This window comes from Camelus ferus, chromosome 8, assembly GCF_009834535.1.
Source record: "Camelus ferus isolate YT-003-E chromosome 8, BCGSAC_Cfer_1.0, whole genome shotgun sequence".
In the NCBI taxonomy this organism is placed as follows: domain Eukaryota; kingdom Metazoa; phylum Chordata; class Mammalia; order Artiodactyla; family Camelidae; genus Camelus; species Camelus ferus.
The window spans coordinates 40,864,862-40,892,088 of NC_045703.1; the positions used below are offsets into that span (position 1 = coordinate 40,864,862).

At 36.8% G+C, this 27,227-nt stretch overlaps 1 protein-coding gene across 6 annotated transcripts in view; it reads left to right on the forward strand.

Moving 5' to 3' along the window:
• NKAIN2 (sodium/potassium transporting ATPase interacting 2) overlaps positions 1-27,227 on the forward strand; it is an 854,966-nt gene that overhangs the window by 495,324 nt on the left and 332,415 nt on the right. The gene's annotated exons all lie outside the window — the stretch shown is intronic.

Here is a 27,227-nt window from a genome sequence, read left to right on the forward strand (position 1 = left end):
GCCTAGCCAAATTGAAACAAATGTGGGCTAAAACTCCTCTGTCTGATGGGTTCAGTCCCATTCCGGGACAGCTCTGGATAAAGTGCTCATGGCTTGGAAGATTTATCTTGAGGATATGCTCTGATAGGTCTTTTCAAATCTGCTCGAGCTACACAGTATTGAGGTGGTTCATGTCATAAGATTCTCTGTCAGAAGCTCAGAGCTAATGACAGAGAATGTAAAGCAGGCAGGTTTGGTGGAGCTATGGAATTTCTCTGTCCTCAACTGTGTCCCACATGCAGAGTAAACAGAATAATCCTCTCATAGCTATTAAAGGGACTAAAACATGCTATATAATGTAATGTCCCAGGAAAGCAACAACAGTGATTTCCTCTTATAAGTTTCAGATTTCATATTGTCAACTTTATTTGGGGGCGATAACTTAATCATGAATGTAAGTGATCCTTAACCATTGTGAGGGAAAGAGCATGCAGCAAAATTATGTACAATCTGTTGCTTGTGTCTTTGATAGAGTTAATGGTTTTTCTGGCTGAGGCCCAGAATTATCCTAAATGGCTGAGATATTTTACAACGCGTTGGTCTTCACCACAATCCGTGAGGTAAATGTGGTATTTCTCATCTTCCAGATGAGGAAACCAAAACCTAGCAGTTAGCAATCTGCCTGATCTCCTTCACCCGATTCTGTTGTTCCTCCATTAGTTACTGCCATTCAACCAGTCCCTCAAGCCAGAAACTGGGGAATCCACCGTGACTGCTCCCCCACACCCCCTTCCCACCGCAGGCATTAAGTTGTAATGCTTCTGCTTCCCTCATAGCATTACCAGAGATGATGACCATCTCCACAGTTGCTGGCTGACATAAATCACCAACTCTTCTTTCTTTTAATGGTTCAAAAGAGTTATTCATTTGACCAGATAGTAAGTTATCATTCTTTTTTTTTTTTCAAATTGTAGTATAGTCAGTGTACAATGTTGTCAGTTTCTGGTGTACAGCATAAATCATCAACCCTTTACTGACCCACAGATAAACTTTCCCAAACTTTTTTCTGGCTGCCTGTCTGCCTCCAGTCTACTTTGGACACTAGGAAGAGGGTGATCTTTCTAAAAGGACAAATCGTATAAGGTCATTTACCAGCTTGAAACACTTCAGTGGCTCCCTGTTAGCTACAGAGTAAAATCAAACTCTCTAACATGGCATACAAGACCCTCCACAGTTTGACCTCTGCCTGTGTCTACTTTCAACCCTCCCTGACCTCCCCACCTCCTGCAGCTCCTGTGCTTACACTCCTGTCTCACCGGAGGGATGGACAGGCTCTTGCCGCCACACACATGCTGTTCCCTCTGCCTGCAATGTCCCTTCATCCTTACTTCTCTTGGCTAAACTCTAACCGCTCACTTGGCTCCAGTGTCAATCTCCAGGGAAGTTTTTCTGATGCTCCTCTCTTATGTTTCCACCCCATTCCAGTCTATACTTGTCATAAATTTACTGCTCAGCTGTTTTGTTTTCATCACTCTATCTTCTGTACATGGACTTGCATGAGAAGCTTGGACCATTATCTGGCTTGTCTTTAAACCTTGGCTCTTCCCCTTAATATATGAATGAGACTTTAGTTGCTCTTTTCTCTCTTAGGCTCACCATTAGTAAAAAAAAAAAAAATATTGATTATACTAACTTCAAAAAGTTTATGTAAATCTGACATAGTTTTATGGGAGTAACATTCTTAGTTATGGGCTCATATAGTGATTCAATAAACATGAATTATTAGTATTACCTATTCTCTGAGAACATAATAGAAATAGTTTTATCCCAATGAGCTGTCTTCATAGTACTTATCATTCTCTGAAATTGTCTTGTCTGTATGTATTAAATATCTGTCTCCCTAGACCCAGAAACTAAAATTCATAGAACAGTGAACTTGGTAAACATATTCACTATTATAATCTCATCACCTCGCATGTCATGGGAAATCAATATATGTCATTTGAATAAATGAAAAAAACAAGTAGAATATGGCAGCAACTTAAAATATCTGACATGGGCAGGGAATTGAGAAGTATTAAATTGGATTAAAGACACATTAAAATATTGTACAAAGTTACTCTGGATTATCTTCACCAAGAATAAATGGTGCTATATAAGAGTGTATAAGATTATATTGATAACTTAATGTCACTTAATAATTAAATTATTGATAATTTGATGTCACTTGATAATTAAATTGTGTGCCTCTTTGTCAGGTCCAATCGATAGCCCACATGAATCACAAAAAGTATTGAGGTGAACAAGGGCTAATGTTTTAAGGGCAGTGTTTGCTTGTGATACACAGTTGCTTACAGTGACTTGACTCTTTTACTCACTTTTTAAATTCCTTTTAACTTGACTTCTAGCTATAAGCCATTGATGTTGGTGAATGGCCAAGACTCATTAATTCCACTTTTGCTGACTGTTTAAAAGTAACATCCCTGAAATTGTAAGGATAGCATCCAAAGGAGAGAATAACATCATGGTACCAAGTATCTGGCCAAGTGAGACTTGTGTCTCAAGTGGAAAAGGCTCCACACCTGGGTACAAGGTATAAAAGTTTCTGCTGGACATTTTTAAAAATTAAAAAAAAATTTAATTGAAGTATAGTTTACAATGCAATGTCAATTTCCAGTATACAGCATAATGTTTCAGTCATACATGTACATACATATATTCCTTATCATATTCTTTTTCATTATAGGCTATTACAAGGGATTCAATAATATAGTTCCCTGTGCTAAACAGTAGGACCTTTCTCTTTGTCTATTTTATATATAATAGTTAGTATCTGCAAATCCTGAATTCCCAATTTATTCCTCCCTACGCTCTTCCCTGCTGGTAACCAACCATAAGTTTGTTTGCTATGTCTGTGAGTCTGTTTCTGTTTTGTAAATAAGTATATTTGTGTCTTTTTTTTTTTTTTTTTTTTAGATTCTACATATAAGTGGTATCATATGGTATTTTTCTTTCTTTTTCTGGCTTACTACACTTAGAATGACAATCTCCAGGTCCACCCAATATTGCTCTGCTGGATGTTTTTGAAGGCTAGGTGTAGGACAAGACCATCAGCAGGACTGGGCATGTCAGGGTGCTTTGAAAGGAGAAACAGGAGTCCCTTCCCCACTAACAGCCCTCTCACAATTCCTTGAGTCTGTTTAATGATCTGCTGGGAGGCTTCCCTCCTCTAGTGTCTCTCTGTACCCACGCAGCCAGACTTTGTCTCTCAGCAATGCACGGTTATAACTGCTGATAGATCTTTTTAAGGATAAAGATACCCAGAGTCCTGGCCAGACTCATTGAATCAGTATCTCCCAAAACTACGAAATTGAATTTTTAATTCTCTGTAACTAAAGTGATCATAAATTCTGTTTGCCCTGCTCAGTCTTCATCTTCCCTTGTTTTTCTACTGTAATTCACTCTAAACATGACCTGGTTTGGAAATAAATTCTTTGTCCACCTTATCTACAGGCAATTCTGTTGAGAGGCCAAGATCAAGACTTCCTCTCAACTACTGTTTCTCATTTATATGCTCTATGTTTATGGCACTCTTGCTAAAAACTTCCTTTGATATGTCATATATATATATATATACATATATATATATACACACACACACACACACATACATATACATATATATACACATAGACATATGCATGCATAACTGCATATATATGCATATTTTGACTCCGATTTCACAGTAGAGAAATGATAAGCAGGCAGTGATGTTGTTTTGGTTCCTCACTATTTTATTCTATAAAATGAAGTTTTGGCCTAATTAAAGTTTTCTTCAATCACTACAATTCTTGCAGAGTGAACGAAAGGACTCCCCTGCCCCCTTGCTTGAAACTGAATTCATGAACGGAACTGCTTCAGAATGTTTAGCACCAGCGCCTAGTCATTTGAACGAAGCATCAGACCCAAAGGGCAAGGAATAGTATGCTAATGTCTGGCTGATTACCTCATCCTGTTTACCCACTGCTTTGTGTTCAGTGATGGCAAAGATTAGATGAAGCTTGAAATGACAAAACAGGCCACACAAAAACTGAAGCGTCTCAGTAACAGAGTGCCAGTCTAGCATCTGTGGACAGCTCTGTGGTTTCAAAATTGGATTTTTCTCACATCTACAGTGCCAACAACTAAATCTATAGGTTGATGGCTTAATCTATATACAATTTGAGTAAGGCCACTTATTTCCCACCTTTTAAAGATGGGTTAATTGGTTTCTAAGATTGAAAACCTCCGGGAAAAAAGTCAAAACAAACTGTGCCTTGTTTATCTCTGCATCTCTAACCTCAGCCCCGTTTGAGACCTAATTGGTGGTTAATAAATGCTAGCTGAATTAAATTGAGTAAATTAATAAACGAAAAAGCACTGCTCTAAGTCAGTAGTTCTCAACCAGGAGCAATTTTTCATCCAAGGGGATATTTGGTAGTAACTGGAGACATTTTTGGTTGTCATATCCAGGGGAGGTACTATTAGCATCTAGTGAGTGGAGTCCTGGGATGCTTCTAAATACCCTACAAGGCACAGAACAGTCTCTCACAACATAAAAATGTCCAACCCAAGATGTCAGTAGTGCCTTTGTGGAGAGCTCCTGCTCTAGATCGCTACTCTGGATCTGGATTACTTCTGATTTTTCAACTTTAATTATCAATTTTACAAACTTGTTTTCCTTCTGTAAAGCAAAACCAAAAACTGCTCACAATCTGATTACTACTGGATAAAGACTAGTTTCATTGACTTGGCCATCAGGACACTGAGAATTTTATTACACCCTAACCTACTGCCCTTATTTCCTATTATAACTCTTCAACTAGATCCATCCATAGTGGTGGTTCTCTGAACCACACACACCTGGAAGACTTGTTAAACCATAGACTGCTGAGTTTCTTCCCTAGAGAGTTTAGCAGGTCTGGGGTGGGACCTAAGAATTTGCATTTCTAAGGAGTCTCTTCAGCGGATGCTGCTGATCCAGGTATCACTCTTTCAAAAACACTGATCTACAGCAAGATGATCCACTTCTTCACAAAGTCCTCAAATTACCGTGCCTCTCTCCATCTTTCCAATTATTTTTGATGAAGACTGCTGGCTTCCCTTTGTAAATACAACCAGTCTTCATTATTAGTGGATTCTATATTTCCAAATTTGCCTACCCACTAAAATTTTTTTATGACCCCAGAATTGATACTCATGGTGCTTTCATGGTTATTCATCGACATGTGCAGATCACTGAAAAAAAATGAGTCATCCAATGTTCATGTTCTTAGCTGAGGTTGAACAAGGCAATGCTCTGCTTTTGCTTCTCATACTGAAAACATGTGCCCTTTTTTTTTTTACAGTCTATTTAGTGCCATGTATTTCTACATTTGTGTGCTTTTCGTTGGTGATTTTTCTGGTTAAAATACCCCCCAAGCATATTACAGAAGTGCTGACTAGTGTTTCTAAGCACATGAAGACTCTGATGTGCCTTATGGAAAAAATGCTTGTGTTAGATAAGTTTCCTTCAGGCATGAGTTATAGTGCTGTTGGCCATGAGTTCAATGTTAATGAATATATATATATATATATAATTATTATATATTAAATATGTTATATTATTATCATATATAATGATATATATATTATATGTATATATAATAAGATGTTTTTAAACAGAAACACACATAAAACAAGATTAATGAAAATGTGACAGGGGCTCATAGGAACCTAAGCCTGTTTTTCCTGTAGGAGCAATGATTCAGTATTCACTAATTCAGTGCTTTAAGGGACTTTATAGAACATAACTACTGCAAGTACAAAGTAACAAATCAACTGTAAATAAAGCTTTCTCATCCACCTTCCCCATTACTTTTTCCAACTGCCCTGTACACAAAAAGCTTCCTTTCTTTATGCTTAAAAATCTCCTTCCCACCTGCAGGATTCTTTAAGCAATCAAGGACTCCCCTGCAGCAATGCACTTGTCACTTTGTATTTTTTTTTTAACATTTTTTATTGATTTATAATCATTTTACAATGTTGTGTCAAATTCCAGTGTTCAGCACAATTTTTCAGTTATTCATGGACATATACACACTCATTGTCACATTTTTTTCTCTGTGAGTTATAACATTTTGTGTATATTTCCCTGTGCTATACAGTGTAGTCTATTCTACAGTTTTGAAATCCCCGTCTATCCCTTCCCACCCTCCACCCCCCTGGTAACCACAAGTCTGTATTCTCTGTCTGTGAGTCTATTTCTGTCCTTTATTTACGCTTTGTTTTTGTTTTTGTTTGTTTGTTTGTTTTTGTTTTTTAGATTCCACATATGAGCGATCTCATATGGTATTTTTCTTTCTCTTTCTGGCTTACTTCACTTAGAATGACATTCTCCAGGAGCATCCATGTTGCTGCAAATGGCATTATGTTGTCGGTTTTTATGGCTGAGTAGTATTCCATTGTATAAATATACCACCTCTTCTTTATCCAGTCACCTGTTGATGGACATTTAGGCTGTTTCCATGTTTTGGCTATTGTAAATAGTGCTGCTATGAACATTGGGGTGCAGGTGTCATCCTGAAGTAGATTTCCTTCTGGATACAAGCCCAGGAGTGGGATTCCTGGGTCATATGGTAAGTCTTTTCCTAGTCTTTTGAGGAATCTCCACACTGTTTTCCATAGTGGCTGCACCAAACTGCATTCCCACCAGCAGTGTCGGAGGGTTCCCCTTTCTCCACAGCCTCTCCAGCATTTGTCATTTGTGGATTTTTGAATGACGGCCATTCTGACTGGTGTGAGGTGATACCTCATTGTAGTTTTGATTTGCATTTCTCTGATAATTAGTGATATTGAGCATTTTTTCATGTGCTTTTTGATCATTTGTATGTCTTCCTTGGAGAATTGCTTGTTTAGGTCTTCTGCCCATTTTTGGATTGGGTTGTTTATTTTTTTCTTATTGAGTTGTATGAGCTGCTTATATATTCTGGAGATCAAGCCTTTGTCGGTTTCACTTGCAAAAATTTTCTCCCATTCCGTAGGTTTTCTTCTTGTTCTATTTCTGGTTTTCTTTGCTGTGCAGAAGCTTGTAAGTTTCATTAGGTCCCATTTGTTTATTCTTGCTTTTATTTCGTCTAGGAGAAAATTTTTTAAATGTATGTCAGATAATGTTTTGCCTATGTTTTCCTCTAGGAGGTTTATTGTATCTTGTCTTATGTTTAAGTCTTTAATCCATTTTGAGTTGATTTTTGTATATGGTGTAAGGGAGTGTTCTAGCTTCATTGTTTTACATGCTGCTGTCCAGTTTTCGCAACACCATTTGCTGAAGAGACTGTCTTTATTCCAACGTGTATTCTTGCCTCCTTTGTCGAAGATGAGTTGACCAAAAGTTTGTGGGTTCATTTCTGGGCTCTCTATTCTGTTCCATTGGTCTATATGTCTGTTTTGGTACCAATACCATGCTGTCTTGATGACTGTAGCTCTACAGTATTGTCTGAAGTCTGGGAGAGTTATTCCTCCAGCCTCTTTCCTTCTCTTCAGTAATGCTTTGGCAATTCTAGGTCTTTGATGGTTCCATATGAATTTTATTATGATTTGTTCTAGTTCTGTGAAATATGTCCTGGGTAATTGGATAGGGATTGCATTAAATCTGTAGATTGCCTTGGGCAGTGTGACCATTTTAACAATATTGATTCTTCCAATCCAAGAGCATGGAATATCTTTCCATTTTTTAAAGTCTTCTTTAATTTCCTTCATCAATGGTTTATAGTTTTCTGTGTATAATTGTTTCACCTCCTTGGTTAGATTTATTCCCAGATATTTTATTACTTTGGGTGCTATTTTAAAGGGGATTGTTTCTTTACTTTCTTCTTCTGTTGATTTATCGTTAGTGTAAAGAAATGCAACTGATTTTTGAACGTTAATTTTGTAACCTGCTACCTTGCTGAATTCTTCAATCAGCTCTAGTAGCTTTTGTGTGGACCTTTTAGGGTTTTCTATATATAGTAACATGTCATCAGCATATAATGACACTTTTACCTCTTCTTTTCCAATTTGGATCCCTTTTATTTCTTTCTCTTGCCTGACTGCTGTGGCTAGGACTTCCAGGACTATGTTGAATAGGAGTGGTGACTTGTCACTTTGTAATGCCCTGCAGAGCTGGGTTTGTGTTTTATATTCTTTCGTTCTCTCCTTTGTTAAGCATAGTGCTGGGTACTTAATGGGTGTTTACTAAATACCACTAGATAAATTAATTCAAATGCAAATACGTTGTCTCTGTAGAGAGACTTCACAGTGTTAGCATGGATTAGTTTGCTTATTCCACAGAATCAAATAAAGCCCTGAGGAAAGAGGCCACCTCACAAGTCAGTGTTAAAGGATAAATAACAGAATGTATTTTTCCCCCTTTGGCAAAAGGTTAAGTCCTTAAATCCTATTTCTTTCTTCCCTCTTCTCTCTCCCTCTTCCCTCCCTCCCTCCCTTCTCTCTCATTCTCTGTATGGGTTTGAAACAATTATATGGTTCAACTGAATTAAGTGCTTTTGCAGCAGTGAACCTTATTGGCATGTCAGAAAAGGGGAACAAATCAACATGACACTAATTGCCAAACAGTGTACTCATTTTCCTTCCCTGTGCATTTCTGGATTCTAGATTTAGTTGGAGCTGGACATTTGGCCTTGGAGTAGAAACCTCCCATAGGTGGATATTGCTTACGGAAGAGGTCATGGTAATGGTTATTCCTGGGCTGTGGAAAAACTGCATGGGGGGGTCACCATCTTTCACCCTCTGAAGACACTGGAAGGCTTAGATTATGCTGACAGTGTCAGCCAGACAGGATGATGTAGGGCCAACTGCAGTATACCTGGTAGACTTCCCACAGCTCTGAAAATGTATAATGTTCTTTCATCTTTACCATCATTGCAAAATTCTTTTTTCCCTTTAGTGATTTCCCTCAAAAGAGCTCATATCAAAAACTCAGAGGCGGCTGGGTTGGGGGGGATGTAGCTTTCGTGAGCTTATTCTCACCTAAGACTGAAGCAGAAGATTTTAATGAATTTTTCTTACTTGAGATAAACAGGGTTAATATTCCAAACATGAACAAAACACATGAATACTGCTGGAGCACAAAGCAGTCAGAGCTGATGCCAACCACAGAGCGAGCAGGATCCCAGAAGCCCTGTGTTGTGCTAAGCATGGATTGTAGTCTCTGGATCCTTAGGAGGGTGTGGGGGAGGCGTCTGAGAAGAGGAGCCAGGACAGTGGCACAGCACGCAGGGAGCGCGGGACAGCTTTGCACAGTGCTGCTTACTAACCGTTTGGGAAGTATTTCAATATTGTATCAATTAGACAGACTGAAGCGAGCAGGCTGGAGATCAGCTATGAGGACAGGTTTACCAAATCAGAGCATTATTCTGTCTGAGAAGTGCTAACCAGAAGAAAACTGGCTTGTATCCTTTAGGACGCTATCTGAACACTAGAGTTGGCATCTGCCTTTTCCAGTGGGACAAATGCCATCTGCAGATGAAAACTGTTTAATGCAGACAGAAGCCTGCTTCATGTTTTCCATTCCAGTCCCAAGGTTAAGTGAACAAAACTCTAAGAACAGAAGTTTAAGAACTATTCACGATGGAAGAGATTTGGAAGGGCTCAGCACTGTAATTTGCAGGGAAGTTAAACGTAGTAGAATCACTGAGGCGGCTTTTCATTGCACCTTCCCCAGAAGGCGGCCATGTGCTTCTCTGTCTCAGGGCCTGTCTGTGAACTGGTGGGCGTGGCCACGTGCACGGGACTGAGGTCGTGGATGAAAGCATGAGAGGGGCAAGTCCAGAATTTGTCTATTGATTAAGGAAGGGACTAGTCTGCTCCTGGGTCTATTATCATAGACTCTAGGAAGTTAGGGCATGTGGCACAAGGTCATTGCAAGTACTAAGGGGAACTAGAGAAAAAGAAACATAGAAGCATCTGAAAAATATGTTAAAAAGCCAAACTTAAGGAACTGTTGGGTATTATGATGAAAAATTCTTCTTAGTTGATACAATATGTTTGAAGGAAATTTTCACTTTCTGGCCCTGGTTTCCATGAGATGAATAATGGCACTGCAGCACTGTGCTGTGCACAGGGGTAGACAATCAATACATGCACACTGAGCGATGAAAGCCATGCCACCCAGCATAAAACCGTGCAAATGCCAATGCTCACCGAGAAGTAGCGGTTAAAGCTCCCAGATAGACGCAGACTGCAGTGAGGGCTGATGTTCTGATAATTATTCTTGTCGCACACATACCTGTCGGCTGATGAGGCGATGTGTTTATATGTGTGGGCAAAAGGGGTTAGCAGGGATCTGTAATCATTCTGGCTTTCTGGCTTTTTGTTTTCTTAATCTGTCATTGGCAGTTTGGCATGACATAACCTTTTGAAGTCCAGGACTCTGCCTGTCGTGTTCACCAAGTCCTGACACAGGGTAGCTACTCAACAAATATTTGTTCAGTGAACAAGGAGCCCTTTAACAGCTGGGAGCATATACCTCTGCAGAGCAATAGACTCTGAACGTTCTGAAATCACTTCTGCTTTCTTGCCTCTTGAAATCCGAGAGTCAGAACACAGAGAGGGAACACTCCATCCAGTCAAAATTCCCCAGTGACTGTAGAGCCTAAGGTTAAATATAACTTTTTCAAGTTGTCTTCTAGGAGTCAGAGTTCTTAGTTTCAGCTCAGTGGTCCCAGAGGAAGCTCAAAGAACAGGGGAAAAAAATGTGATAAGACTGAGTCTATTTATAAATCACTTGTGGGGCTGCACAGAATGTGGTCAAAACTGGAACTTGTTGTGGTCTTATGAACCCTCAACAGCCGTGTTTTTAACCCTCCACCTCCCTACCTCAGGGAGAGGGTCTGATAGATTCTGTTGTTACTAATCTCTGTTTAGCAATCCGGCCCTTGTGATCGTTTCTTTGAAACTAGAGCCTCAAAGTAAAAACTGATTTATCTGGTTCCGTGATGCCAGGCAACCAATAAAAGGTCCATCAAGTACACTGAACATCTGTGCTTCTTTACATAGGGCAGGACTCAGGGCAGTGTGTCTGTCTATTATGTGAGTGGTATTTATGTCTTCTTTTCTGACACCGTTACTCCACCCCCATATTGAAAGCACTTTAAAAACTGGAAAATACATTCTGATATATTTTAAATTTCTAATTACTTTAAGACAGTTAGACTTCATTCAGGGCAACTGGGTTCTTAGAATAATAGTTCACACAGACTGTAAGCTTTGCAAGGACCCTCTGCTCTGGTTTACCGTAGTATCTAGTACCAACTCTAACGCTGTGTACGCTGTGTACGTAGTAGATACTCAGTAAGTAATTGCTAAATTAACAAATGAATGCCTTTTGTGATGCTTCTGTTTCCTCCATTGCTTCTTAGCTATGGACACAGAAGAATAAACTGAACAGAAATGACTCCTTAAGGTTTTAAATCATATGCAAACAGAGGTTGGTTTTTCAGTCCTCGAAAGATCAGGTGAGAACTTTTCTAGCAGAAGGCATAGTGAGGAGTACTTCTGTTGCTCTGAGCTGAAGAGTTTAAGACAGCTTGATGGTGGCAGTCACCATCAGAAGGGCTGTCAAAGCATACTCACTGTACTTGGATTTTTCATGGCTTTGCCCCAATCACATAGAAAAAGTATATTTATGATAGAAGAGAATACAGTTCTTCCTTCTATTGATTTTTGAAGGGCGGAACAATTTAAAAGATGTTACATTTGACAGAAATGTCAGAAACTTAGCAGAATTTTAAAATTATTCAGTGAAAGCCTGGAGGTCTTATGAAAAATAGGTTCTCTGGTCTATGGTTAGTCATTAGCTGGGACGCCAAGCTCCTAGTCTTTTGTTATGTCCTCCTTCTCTAGAAAGTTTGCTCTTTGTGCCTTTTTTTTTGGACCTTGCTCCCTGTCAGACTGTCATTAAGTAAATAAAACTGAGAAGTTGGAAACAGCTGTGATTCAATAGAGCATTGTTGGGGTTAAAAGTAATGAAAACCAGGTTAGTTTGACTCTCTTACTTGAGCAACAGGGAAAAACCGTCAGGCATGTGAAATCAACACACCTCTAATTAACTTATAAAGCCCTACACAGTTACTCATTTATTGGCATTACTGTTTGTTACAAAATGGTCCAATACATGAGATGCAACTGTCAGCTGATGAGAATAATTTTTATGGCACTTAATACACTATGTTTTATTTCTTTGTGGAAATATCTCATGTAATCTCCCTTACATGATATTTATATATTAACAAGACTATGGGTAATGGAAAGAATTAGAATCCAAAGATCTGGTTTCTAAGCTAAAACATTTGCTAGGTTTATGATATGGACAAATCATTTTCCTCTAATTTCTTTTATAAAATTAAGACAAACATAATACTCAGAGCACTTCTGAAATTTCAAATATGAAACTGAGTGATTGTTGAAAAGAATTCCATTACTGTAAATAATTAAAGGAATGAATCATAATGAAATGCCAGGTACTGGTAGAACTGGTGAGAAGTTAAGTCTTCAAACCTCACCTGCCTGCAAACACTCCATACCCAGCAAAGAGCACCTGTAAATTCCAACTGGAGCCCAGTATTCATCACACATATGTAATGGCTGTAAAATATAGTTGTACAACTGTAATAAGCACATGTGTCCATTATGTGCCACTCAGTGAGAATTTTGATATTGTCTCATTTAACCCTCACTATACACATAAAAAGTAAATGTCATCTCCCCACTTTATAAATGAGGGAATGAAGGCCAGAAGAGGTAAAATCAGTTGACTAAGGTTAGACAATTTCTTTGCATCAGCGAAAGAATGAAATCCAATCTTCTTAAGTCTAAAATCTATGCTATTTCCTGGTATACTCAGGGCCTAAACACCTTAAGGATGCCAACCTAGATATTATGTTCTGGGCATAGCACTTATATTGCCTAATATTTCAAGAGCCATATCTTTAATGTGTAGATGTCTTGTTTATTTTTGCTTTATTCTAATGATTCATTACTCTGCACAAATGACTTTGGAAAATCATATGAAGAAATTGGGCTCCATGAGCTCATCTGTAAAATGGCTTAGTTCTGTTCTCTCTAGCTTTTCTCGTTCTATAATTCTGGTAAGGGAATTTTATAAGCATACTTTCTCAGTCAATTTCTTCACTTTTTCTTGGCTTCCTTTAACAATATTATAGGATCAAAAAAATAAAATAAAACATGACCTCTTAATATAAAAATGCCCCTTGTATTCATCAGGGTTTTCCAGAGAAACAGAACCAAGAGGAAATATACCTTTGTTTAACCACTATAGCTATATCTATCTGTCTAAAAGAATATTTATTATAATTAATTGGCTTATGCAGTTATGGAAGTTGAAATCCCAACATCTGCAGCTGGCAAACTGGAGAACCAGGAGAGCTGATGTGTAGTTTCAGTTCGAGTCCAGAGGCTGAAAACCAGGGGAACTTAGGGTGTAAGTTCTAGTCCAAGTGCCAGCAAGCTCAAAGCCCAAGCAGAGCCAATGTTTCAATCCAAGTCCAAAGGCCAGAAAAGAGTGTCTCAGCTCAACCATCAGGCAGGAGGAGTTTCCTCTAATTCAGCCTTTTTGTTCAATTTGGACCTTCAGCTGATTGGATGGTGCCCCCTCACATTAAGGAGGACAGTCTGCTGTACTCAGGTTCCTGATTCAGATGCTACTTCTCTCCAGAAACACTCTCACAGAGACGCTCAGAATGATGTTTGACCAAATGCCCAGATACCTCATGGCTTAGTCAAGTTAACGCATAAAATTAACCATCACCCCCCCACCCCCCAGAATACAGCGCTTAATTGTTCAGAGACACTGTCTCTGTCCATGGCTTTGAAGACATCAGGAAGATGAGTAACAATATGGGCTTAGACTTCCTGAACGGCAGTTTGATTTCTCCAACCCCTCCCCCTGCCACAGAGGGCCAGAATAAGACCTTTCAGTGGGCTACCATTAGAGACAATTTATAATATTTTTTTTGGTGTATAATTTAAAATTAAAAAAAAACCACTAAAACAAAAAATAGGTACAAAGAAATGGAAAGAAGTCTGATCTTCTCATGAAGATTATTTCAATGCTTAAGTTTTGAGGGTGTGCCCCTATTTTGCTGATATTCTCAAAATGCTTAATCTGTTCTTTTGATAGTCAGCACTGTCCTCTGTTCCTACAGAATGACCATCCAGACCCAATTTGAGTCTTAGGCAACCGAAGGCAGAAATCTTGTGTGAAATGCTTTCATCTGTCATTTGTTGAATTTTAGATTTTTAAAAATTTTTTTGAAAAAAAAATCTTTCTTTTTATTTAACAGAGTGTATGCTTTATTTGTAACTGATATATCTAACAATTTATTTCTAATAAGTGACTAACAACACTACAAATTCACCAGATGCAGTAGCAAACATGTAATGTTGCATTCTAATATTCCAAAAGAGAAAAAAAAGATTAATAAAAGTATGATGCTCATGGATATTTCTAATACTGCCTGACTTGGAAAGATAAATATCTTGGCCACAACTGATAATTTGGCATGTGACTTACAGGAATGTAGAATTAAATCCCTCCCTCAAATTTTAAAAGATAATTACCCCCATTCCATTTCTAGGTGAAGCGACATCAGTGATTTTTAAATTTTCATTTGATTAGTCCCTTGACTAATGCTTAGTTTGTCTCTCCAACATCTACATGTTGAAATCTAATCCCTAATGTAATGGTATTTGGCAGTGGGTCCTTTGGGAAATGGTTAAACCACGAAGGTAGAGCCCTCAAGAATGGTATTGGTGCCCTTAAAGAGACTCCAGAGAATTATTTGGTCCCTTGCACTATGTGAGGATGCAGGAGGAAAAAAAAAAAATCAGCTCTCTTGAATCAGAAGGTAGACCTTCACCAGACGTAGAATCTGCCACAGCCTTGATCTTGGACTTTCCACCCTCCAGAACAGTGAGAAATACATTTCTGTTGGGTATAAGCCACCCAGTCTCTATGTCATCCTGTTAGAGCAGACCAAACATACTAAGATCACTGCTTTCTCATACAGCATGATATGTGGAATGTGCTAAGTATTTGAATGAATAGCTGCTGACCTTGCATCACAGGCAAGTAGGTGTAGTTACATTTCATGCTGAGAATATTACCACATGCTCTGTACAGAGTCTCTGCATGGGGAGTATAGATCAATCTTGCGGGGGTATATGTGTTCATTTATTCACTCCATGTGCTCAACAAATATTTACTGAGTGACTACTATATGCTAAGACTCTAGGTTCTGGAGCTACAGCAGTGAACACAACAGGCAAAACCCCTGCCCTCAGGAGCTTATGTTCTACTTGGATTTCATGGTGCTCTGTACTTGCATACACCTTCCCATGCCCCAGGTGCGGCCAGAAGGCACTCTTGTTTTGCCCTCTAGAACTCCATCTTATTAAGCACTGGAGGTTAGAGGTACTTCTCCATTCTAAAGAAAACAATGTATGCCTCACAGTACTTTGTTGGACATGCCATTTACACCATGTAGGAGGCAAGGGGAATATTTAAAATAAATTGCAAATAAGGCTGGAATGTTAAAAAGGGAAAGGTAGTACCAAGAGATGAAGAATAATTTTTGGAGCAGAGAGGGTGTCTGAGGAATGAGAAAGGAACTGGAGAAAAATAATGCAGGGAAATGCATGGAGGTTTGAGTAAGCTTTATTACCCAAATTTGATAGAAGGGTATCAGCTGACTAGTGGAGAGACTTCAGGGGAGTCATTTTAGTGAAATACAATAGTGAATCAGAAAAATGTGATTTTAGCTATGTCATTTTGGTTTAATTAGAGGGGAGAAGGCTTAGAAGCAGAGCTGCTGATTCGGAATATGTTTCAGCGATTCAGGCCAGAGATCATTAAGAATGTGTAGAGACGGAAAGGAAGAAATAACGGTTAGAGATGTTGTTGAATGAAAATTATATGTGGGAGGAGTACGAGTACGAAGAATCAAAGATGTCTTACAGAGTTACTCATCTTAGATGAGTACATCCCACTGTGATGGAAATGTTACATAGAAAAGAGAGGAACTTAATTTTTTACAATTTATTTTTAACTCTACAACAGGCATCATTGAGACTTCTTTATGCAGAAGTGTTAGTTGTCATTGGAACATTAGAACTTTATGTTTTTTATAAATTGTGAAGATACTGAAATGCATTATAAAATAATTTCATTCTTTAGCTAGAACAGGAGCAGTTGACCAAACCACTGACAGTACTGGTTGACATTTCAGCAGGTCTCATCAAATAAGTATGGTCTTTTGTTTTCTATTCATGTCTGTGGGATAATTATGTAACATATCCCTCAATATAATTCTAAGTAATCACAGTAAGAGGAATTATGCTGATGATTTGAACATTTACAGCATAGTGTCCCTCCTTTGAAATTTCGTTCAAGGGAATTAACTTAGAATTTGAATAAATTGCATTATAATTTAAATAATACAGATAAATATAATTATACTTTTTCAGCAACTAATGATAGTTCTTTACTGTTTTCTAAAGCGCTTTATGGTAGAAATCAATTCAAACATTATTCAGTGCTTACCAATAGTAATGATCTCTAATAAGAGTAACAGTGATAAAAATGGCTTTTAATGGCTAACAGCTGTTGAGCATTTATTGTGTACCTGCCATTGGGCTAAGTGCTTTGTCTCATTTCATAATAGATGTTGGTTTTGTCCCTGTTTTATGGATTGAGATACTGAGGCATGGACAGTTTATTTATTTATGTATTTATTTATTCTGGTGATTAGGTTTCCATTGGAACCAGGTTTTGAACCCAAGAATTTGCACCAGTGGTGCTGAAATGAGGTTGGGGGGAGAAGGAACTTAAAAAACTCAAGTTGTATATATGTCAAATATTATTCTCATGGAATTTTTTTTATCGATCCATATGACAAGCATGTCAGGTAGACAGGTGCTATTATCTCCCTTCAAACACAAAAACTTGATTCAAGAAGATTAATGAATTGTCAAAACCACTGTTTTTAACTTGTAGAGTCAGAATTTAAGTGCTCTTCGTGTGTGTGTATGTAGTTTTTAAATGTTTTAAGTTGCATGTATCTTTATGTTTATGATGTTTGTCAGTCCTGGCAGCTCTCCAACTTACAATGGGTGGGATCTACCTAGTGTTTTTGGAATCTCTTTTAAGAGTTGAAGATCAATTATTTGGGATTCTTGAATCTTTTTTACTGGATTCCTCTAGGGCCAAGTGGCAGTATCCAATTCTACAGGATGCATTAAGGAATAGGGTCATAGGGTTTGCAGAGAAAGTTTCAGCAACCCATAGAGCCTTCCTGTGATGTTAAACTTGGGTGAGGCCATTTAGGTTTCAGATGGGTGAAAGCTCTCATGAGGTCAGCAAGATGGGTATTCAGAGGGTAGAGAAAGGGTTTAGGTTGTGGGGAAGAAGGATCAGGGAAGCACGACGTACCAAAACTATACTGCAAGTCTTGGCAAACTACCTCTCATGGTATCTAAGTGCAACCAACAGACGGGAATTCCTTAGTGAAGCAGAGGGCAAGATTAAAGGAAGGACAGCTTTGGCCAAGTTATTAGGCACAATGAATGGTCTCCTCTTTATGAAAACTATTCCTGACAAATGCAGGTAAAGGAGACCATTGGAAAGACGCAAGTAGCATGCTGGGGCCAAAGGAATAAGAAACTGATAGCATGGATCAGTTAATCTTTTTTTTTTTTTTTTAACAACTTTTGTGGATAAATGCTAAATATTCTGAAAGGGGAGACATATATATGTATTTTTTAATTTGTAAGCTTTAAAAAAATGCCTTCTCATCATTGATAAAAATAAACTAGCTGCTATGTGAGAAATATTGGCCTTTATCAGAATCATTATTTTTTTCTGCCTAATTCTACACTGAGGCAAACTGAACATTTCTGACTTAATTATGCATACTTCAGAGGGGGCCATCGGACAGATCAGTGATTCTCAAACCTGCTACACATTAGAATCTTTCTGGGGAATTTTAAAAACACCTGGGCCACACCCCAAGAGAGCCTGATTTAATTAGTCTGAGCTAGATTTAGGCCATAGATTTTTTTTTTTTCCCTTAAGTTGCCCGTTGATTTTAATATGCTGAGAACCAATGAGATGGATAAATGTCAGCACTTCAGCGCTAACTAGTACAAAACCGTATTTTTTCATAGGACCAGTGACTCAAAGCATTGAGCAAAATGCACACAGTAAGGATGGAAAAATTGGAAAAATCAACTATATTACCAATTTTTTATTTGTTTGTAAGATTCTGCTACTTGGCTTGATACAATCACAGGAGAAGAGAAATACTTGGCATGCCGTGAATTTGGCCCAGGCTGCTGCATCCAACATCCTTGTAGGAGAGGAAACTTTCTTATTCGAGGTCTGCTGTAATCCAAGTCTGCCTTACATGGATACTCATACTGCTTTCACCTTAACAACAAAGAAGAAGGAAATCATACAATGTCAGTAAATTGTGTTTAAAAACTATTTTTATTTGAGAAGTTAACGCTCAAGCAAAAATGTGAGTATGTGCAAGAAACAAAGCAAATTCTTGTGCAAGCATCATCCAGGTCAAGAAACAGGAAAAAGATAACATCTCACAACTCTTCAGTGTTCCTTCCCCCAAACTTACAATGATATCCTGACATTAATGGTAATATATATTTCCTTTTATGAATGCTTTTTATGGGCTAAGCATTGCTAAACTCTATACTATTACTGAACACATTCATGTATTTTTTTTTAAAGAATAAAAGACAGGTTTTTGATAACAGTTTATGAGAAATTACTCTTTTCTGTCTGGCTTCTTTCAAATATCATTATGGTTGTTTGAGTTAACTCATTGGTTTAGTCTTTTTTTGTTGCTGTAAAATATTTCACTTTTAGTGCATTACAGTATATGTGTCCCTTTGACCAAAGGGACATCATCAATAGATGTATGAGATACTTCTATTCCTTTTCACTGACAAAAATACTGCCAATAATTTCTTGTACCTTTCTCTCAGTACATAGGTTGCTTACACTTCTGACAAGTATATAACTTAAGAGGGAAATTGCTGAGAGGGCCTGGATGAGGTAGAAGGATATCTAATTTAGAAGATAATGACAAACTGTTTTCCAAATTTCTTGTACCAATTTACACTCCCACAAGCAACATATGAGCATTCTGGTTGTTCTACACCAGAAGTCTGCAAACTATGGCTTGCTGGCCAAATCTGTCCTGCCACTGATATTTAAGAATAAGAGTTTTTTTGGAACACAGCGATGCTCATTCATTTACACATTCTCTTTGGCTGCTTTTGTGGTACACAGCAGAATTGAGTACTTTTCTTTAAATTGAAATATAGTTGATTAACAATGTTGTGTTCTTTTCAGGTGTACAGTGAAGTGATTCAGCTATACATATATACTCTTTTTTCAAATTTTTTCCATTATAGATTATTACAAGATATTGAATATAGTTCCCTGTATGTACAGTAGGTCCTTGTTGTTCATCTATTTTATACATAGTAGTGTATATATGTTAATCCCAAACCCCTAATTTATCCCTCCATCCCCCTTTCCCCTTTGGTAACCATAAGTTTGTTTTCTACGTCTGTGAGTCTGCTTCTGTTTTGTAAACAAGTTCACTTGTATGATTTTTTCTAAAAAATCCCACATATAAATGATATCATATGATATTTGTCTTTCTCTGTGTGACTTACTTTATCTAGTATAATCTCTAGGTCCATCCACATTGCTGAGAACTGCTTTATTTCATTCATTTTTATGGCTGAATAATACTCCATTATATGTATGTGTATATATGTATACACACCACATCACCTTTATACATTCCTGTGTTAATGGCCACTTAGGTTGCTTCCATGTCTTGGCTATTGTACATAATGCTGCTATGAACATTGGTGTGCATGTATCTTTTTGACTTAGAGTTTTCATCTTTTCCAGATATATGTCCAGGAGTGGGGTTGATGGATCAAGTGGCAAGTATAGCTTTAGTTTTTTAAGGAACCTCTATACTGTTTTCCATAGTGGCTGCACCAATTTACCTTCCCACCAATAGTGTAAGAGGGTTCCCTTTACTCCACACCCTCTCCAGTATTTATTATTTGTAGACTTTTTGATGATGACCATTCTCACCACTGTGAAGTGATACCTCATTAGGTAATTTTGACAAAGACCATATAGCCTGCAATGCCTAAAATACCATCCATCTCTTGACAGTTAAAGTGCATTGACCCCTGCACTACGTCCTCAGTCACTCTCGGTGTTGTTGGCTTTTCATTTTGCCATTTCTGATGGAGATGTAGAATTTCATTTTGATTTATTTGCATTTTCCTCATCACTAGTGATTCTTTTTTTTAACATTTTTTTAATTGAGTAATAATCATTTTACAATGTTGTGTCAAATTCCAGTGTAGAGCACAATTTTTCAGTTATACATGAACATACATATATTCATTGTCACATTTTTTTTTCTCTGTGAGCGTCATCACTAGTGATTCTGAACACTTTTCCGTATCTTTCTTGGTTGTTTGGATATCTTCATTTTGTGAAGGTCTCTTGATCATTTTTCTATTGTTTTCATCATTTTCTCATTGAGTTCTTTATAAAATCTGGTTGTGAGCCCCTTGCCAGTTAGACAGCTCTTACTTTCTCCCTCTCTATGGTTTGCCTATTCACTCTCCTGAAGATGTTTTCAGTGACCAGAATTTCTTCTATTTTAAAGTAGCCACACTGAGAATTTTTTATATTTGGTTAGAGTATTTTGTGTCCTTTTTAAGAAGTTGTTCTTTATCCCAAATAATAAGTATTCTTTGACATACTCTCCTAGAACAGTAGTTTTTAACTGAAGGCAGTTTTGCACCAGGGGACATTTGTCAATGTCTGGAGACATTTTTGGTTGTCACGACTGAGGATGTACTACTGGCATTGAGTGCTTAGAGTCCAGGGATGCTGCCAGACATACCATAAGGCACAGGACAGCTTTTCAATGAAGAATTATCTGGCCCAAGTGGCAACAGTCTGCTGTTGAGAAACCCAATCCTAAAAGATGTATTCACTTTCCTTTACTTACATTATCTGTAGTCTGATAAAGAATTTTATGAATGGAGTGAAGTAGTATTCAGGTTTCACTTTTTTCCGTATGCATTTCTGATTGTCCTAGAATGAATTACTAAAATGACTGCCCTTTCCTGTCACATCTGCTTTGTGATAAGTCAAGTGTTCATGTATACAAATTTCCCTGGGTTTTCCATGCTATTCCAGTAGTCTACTTGTCTGGCCTTCTGTCCTTGTACTAAAACGCCCTCTCTTAAATTTACAGTTTAGCTAAAGTCCCTCTAGTAGTATAAGTAGTACCTTTATACATTCTTCCTCGTTAAGAATTTATGTAATTTATTTCCATTTTAATGCTTTTCTGTTGGGTAGCATACACATTGTATTTTAATATTTTTGCAGGTGTTTCACATTTTGATACTCTTATACATCTCTTTAAATTCCATTTTCTAATTATTTATTTCTAGCATAGGTTTATGAATTTGGATTTTTCATGTGCATTGATCTTAAATCCAGCAACATTTCTAAATCCACTAATTCTAATAACTTACGTGCAGGCCACGTTGGTTATCATACATTCACAATGATATAATGTGTGAATAACATCAGTCTTGTCTTCCTCTCTTCCTCCCTGCTCAGTACCTTTTATTTCCTTTTCCCCCTTCCTTCACCACTTAAGAATTATTCTGTAAAATTATTTCAGTATAGTCAACCATATTTAGTCAACACACTCTCTGTCAAGATTATTGCCTTGACAGTTAGGATAGAAGTGAAATTTCCTAACCAAATACTTCTTTTATCAACAATCATTTAATGAATATTCACTACATGCTAAGAATTCTACTAGGCACCAGTGAAACCACAGTGAGCAAGACATGATCCTAGGACTCAGGGAGTTTACACTTTGGTAGGAGGAAATAACTAAAAACAAATAAATGGAGAAAATAAATTGCTTTATTCTGTATATATTCTTCTATGTCAGCTTTTAGTTTACTCATTTTCGTTTCCATTGTGTGTAATCTGCTATTAAACATATCCTTTGAGTTCTTAATTTTGATAACTGTACTTTTCAGTTCTAGGATTTCAGTTTGGTTCTTTTCAAATTTATTTTGTCCTTTCCTTTATTATCTCTATTTCTGTGTCAAAATTCTTAAATTTGCATTTTATTTCTTATATATATTTATATATAAAACTTTAACATTTAAGGCACCTAAATATTGAGAATATTGGGTGTGTTTTTATTTTCTACTGTTTCTGTTAATTCATGTTTGCCTCCTTGTATATCTGTGTGTGTGTGTGTTTTTACATTTTTATTAAGACTACATTTTTTTAGAGCAGTTTTAGGTTCAGAGCAAAATTGAGGAGAAGGTATAGAGACTCCTCATATCGCTGAGCCCCCAAATGTGCATACCTTCCCCCATTATCAAAGTCCCCAACCAGAGTTGGTACATTTGTTACAATTGATGAACCTATAATGACATAGTCACCCAAGGTCTATAGTTTACACTATGGTTCTTTCTTGGTGTTATACATGCTGTGATTTTGGATAAATGTATGATGACATGTACCCATCATTATGAAATCATATATGGTTGTTTTAAAATATGTACCAGATATTGTATCTGAAAATATTTGTAGAAGTAAATTAGAGTCTAGGATGGTTTTATCATCATTTATAGAGGATTTACATTTGTTTCTGTTAGTTTTCTGGGCACTAGCAATCCTGGATCACCTTTACCCGTTTTTAGAAATGAAGATGATTGGAAGGTAAATGACTGTTCCTGAAAAGAACTCTACTTCTGGTTAACTTTTATCTTTGTGGGGTAGGGTGAGAGGGGGGATTATTTGAGATCTTAATCCAAAGGATGGAGGGTTCACTACGGAACACTTCTTGGTGACCCCTGAACAACATCACTGTGCCCAAGCCAAGCCAAGAGAGGCTGCTAACATCTCCTCTCAGCACCCATCTCAGGGATCAGCAAATGCCTGCAAAGGAGTGGTGCCACCAAGTCCCTGACGTGTTTTTCTTTTCTAAATCCTTACTCAGTAATCCTTCCCGACCTTGTCAGATCTCAGATCCCTTCAGGTGCTTTTATAACTTGTTCTGTTTTTCTGGAAGTACTCAGTAGGAGAGTTGGTCAGAGTTACCTAGTTCACTGTTACTGGAAGGAAAGTCTTCAAGAATTATTTGTTTGTATAAAAGATGAAAGAGTACTAGAATTAAATTTTCTCAAAAAGCTTATTTTTTAATACTTTATATATACTTTCAAAAGTTATACAGTAACTATGCCCTATACATATTTTAACCACATTAAATTCATATTGATTACATTAGAATTTAAGATATGTTTAATTTTTTACTATATAATTAAGATGTAAATCCTGTATCCAGTATATCAAGAGAGTCTTTTAATTAATTTCATTCTTAATGAAATATACTTAGTAGGGAAAAATTATTTGGTCTTCATCCTCCCATTGCAGTGTTAACACCATGAAGTCCCGGATTATGTCTTTTTTTGTTGACCCTTATGTCCCAGTGCATAGTGGTATCTACCCTGGTCCACATGGGAAACTCAAATGAATATTTGTTAAGTAAATGAATGCTGTTGTTCAAACTATTTGTTTCTATAATTATGCCTACTGCAACAGTTTTTGACAGGTTGCATGCTCAATAAAAATGGTTGATGATCATACTGGAAGAATTTTCTAACATAAATTATAGGCATAGTTGAGTGGAAGGCCATTTTTCACGATTTATTGGGTTCTAAATATATGCAAATATATATCTTTTTTAGCTTAAGTTTTACAAAGTATGGTAAAAACCACAGATAATCTCAATGATACTTGGATTCTTGACAGAAAATAATAAATATGTTGCTAGAGAATTCATGGGTTCTTATCATAAGTCTGAGGAACCCATGGAAATGGTACACAGTTTTTGTGGGACAATTTTCAGACCTTAAAACGTATTCTCTTCTTTATCCAGATATGTAAGAAGGAGTATTTATTTTTAAAGCCTTAGTAGTGAAGTTGTTTCACCAAGATAAATATAGAAACTTTTTTATTATTCTAAAATATTAGGAGACACAGATTGATTCTTTTATTAGTGAAACAGTACAGAATACCCCTGAAAATATTATTTAAATTCAAATAATATAAAGATTAATGCATATTTCAGTGCCAGACCTGAGACTTCTAGGACAAAGTAGTATAAAACAACAGCAGAAAAATATCAGGTAACATGACTTCATTACTAGGCCTTTGAAAGAAGTCCTACCTGTCTAAAAGTAGAATTTTTCTTAAATTAAGTTTAAGATAGGCTAGCCTCAACTTAACTGGATTCATTGTAAGCCTGTTCCTTTTACCCCATCCATTAATTACTGCCACTGTGTGTGTGTATGTGTAAATCTATATAGTTTTTTTAAAAGCTTGAGGCATAATTAACATACAATAAATGTCCATATTTAAATGTACAATTTGGTAAGTTTTGACATACGTACATACCTGAGAAGCCATCACCACAATCAAGGTAATGGATATATCCATCACAACTAAAAGGTATCTACATATCCCTTTGTAATCTTCACTCTTATAGCTCCACACACACCTAAGTTATCCCAAAGCAACTGTCATTCGTTTTTCTATTACTATAAATTAGTCTGCATTTTTCCATTGTGGTGATTATGCTAAATCCATAGGTAAAATTTGTGGGAATTGACATTCTAATAATATTGTGTATTCTGAACTACAAAAGCCATAAGTCTTTCCATTTACGTGGGTTACTTTCAGTTTCTCTCAGTAGCGTTTTGTACCTCTAAGCATGCAAAGTCTTCACATCATTTATCATATTATACCTAAGTATTTTGTATTTTTGACCATATTGTAAATGATATTCTTACTTCACTATCTGGTTGTCCATTGCTAATATATAGAAATTCAGTTGATTTTTAATATTTAATTTGTATTCTACAATCATACCATCTCATAAGATTAGATCTGGTGATTTATTTTTTACAAATCCTTTAGGATTTCACTTCTTCCTCTCCAGCCTGTGTGCTTTGTTGTATTGCTTGTGTGTTTTATTGCACTGCACTGGATAGAACCTCAGTACCATGTTGAATTAAAGTGCTGAGAGTAAATATCCTTATCTTATTCCTGAACTTAGGGGGAAAGTATTCATTCCTTTATTGTTAAATTTGATGTTAGCTATAGGCTTTTGTTAAATATTCTTTATCTGGTTGAGAAAGTTTCTTTCCATTTCTTCTTTGCCAAGACTTTTTATCAAAATGGGTAAATAGACTTTATCAAAAGCTTTCTCTTCATCTATTGAGATGATCAAATGACTTTTCGTTTTTGGTTTGATAATATCATAAATTACGTTGATTTTTATTTAAAATTCTAAGCAAATGCTGCGTTCCTAGGAAATTGTCCATTGTATATAGTGTTGGACTCTATGTGCTAAGTTTTGTTTAGAATTTTTCTTTGTATATTCATGAGGGATAATTGTATGTAGCTTTCTTTGCTTATATCACCTTACTTGAAGGTAATCAGAGTGGACAAAGGTTGCTCATCCATCTCAGGATTTCTTTGGCCCAGAATTGTTGAGCAGAAATTCCAGAGACTCTTTCATATTCTCTGTTTTACTCCCTCTTCAAATGCTGCTATATGATAATCTGAGGTAGCAGGGAATTAAAAGACAGACAATTGCCCGATTTCCTTTTCTTTATGTCCATTGTTTTTGGAGAAAGTACAAAGTGGTAGTGAGGGGAATAAGATTCCAAATCAGTCAGAGTTTAAATTCCACCACTCTCACTTCCTGAATGTGTAATACTGGACAAGGTGCTTAACCACTTGCTCATGACCCAGTCTCCCATGTGTAAAAGTCTAGCAAAGTGAGAGGCAATATTAGTCATTTAATAAATGTCAGTTCCATTTTCTATTTCATGGAAAACAACTAAGAAAAATCTTACAAATTTGAAGAACCAGAGTAACTTGTAAAGCAAAACTACTTTGAAACCAGGTTAAGACAAAATTCTGTAAGGCAACTACATACCTAGTCTTTCTTTCTTTCTTGAACATGAAATTGTACTTTATTATAAAAAATAGGTAGAATCTTTCAAGGCTGTTTTTACACATCAATACCATGGGACTCTCTGAGGACAATACAGCATTTTGTTAGAGTAACTAAACGTATTACTAGAGTTTTATCATTTTGTTAGAGTAACTTTCAAATGGGAAGTACATGCATTACTATATTGGTGAGCATCTAATATACAACAAATTAAAAATATTTTGTAATGCATGCTAATAATAATGTGCACTTTTTCCTTGTTCAGAAACTAAAAACATTTTCTCATCCCTTGAATCCAAGAGAACAAGGTATTCTGTTTCTTTGGATTCCCAGGACAATATGTTATCCCAGTGTTGCTCATTGATGTGCCCTTAGCATTCTTATCCCACTTTGTCCTGGGCTTGAATGATGGATTATTTGATTTGGTTCTCTTACTAGTGCTTAATCTTTTGCATATGTGAATGATTTATGTTATATATAATCTACATCAAACTATTGATGAAACGGCTTTACGTCTTTCCCATATGCTTCTCAAAATTCTTCCTCTGTATTTTTGTTTAACTAAAATGATTCTCTGTGAATGAGAATCCATCATCTGTGTACCCATATTCCATACTGTGATTGGCATTCACTCTGACCATTTAACATTTTTTTTTCTGAGACAAATTGGGACCAAATAAGTTTAATGTTACCTTTAAAAGCAGCTATGCCTCATGAAGGAATACAGCCAATCATCACACTTTCTCTCCATCTTCTCGGCTTTTCTGTGTGCATCTACTTGATTATCCTTTGCCGTTCTGCGTACCCCAAACTCCAGAGCTCTGTTACTTGTAAAGTTCCTCCACTAATCTATTAAAGTTAGCTTTGTTAGAAGCACTGTCTGTGTATAAATGACTCTGAAGTCACACCTGATCACCTGCTGTACCATTTTACGCCTCTAATACCAGATTAGTGTTGGGGAGGAGGAACTTTTCTCTACCCTCTTAGATTCCATGCAAATTAAACTAACGAAATACAGTTTAAGAGGAG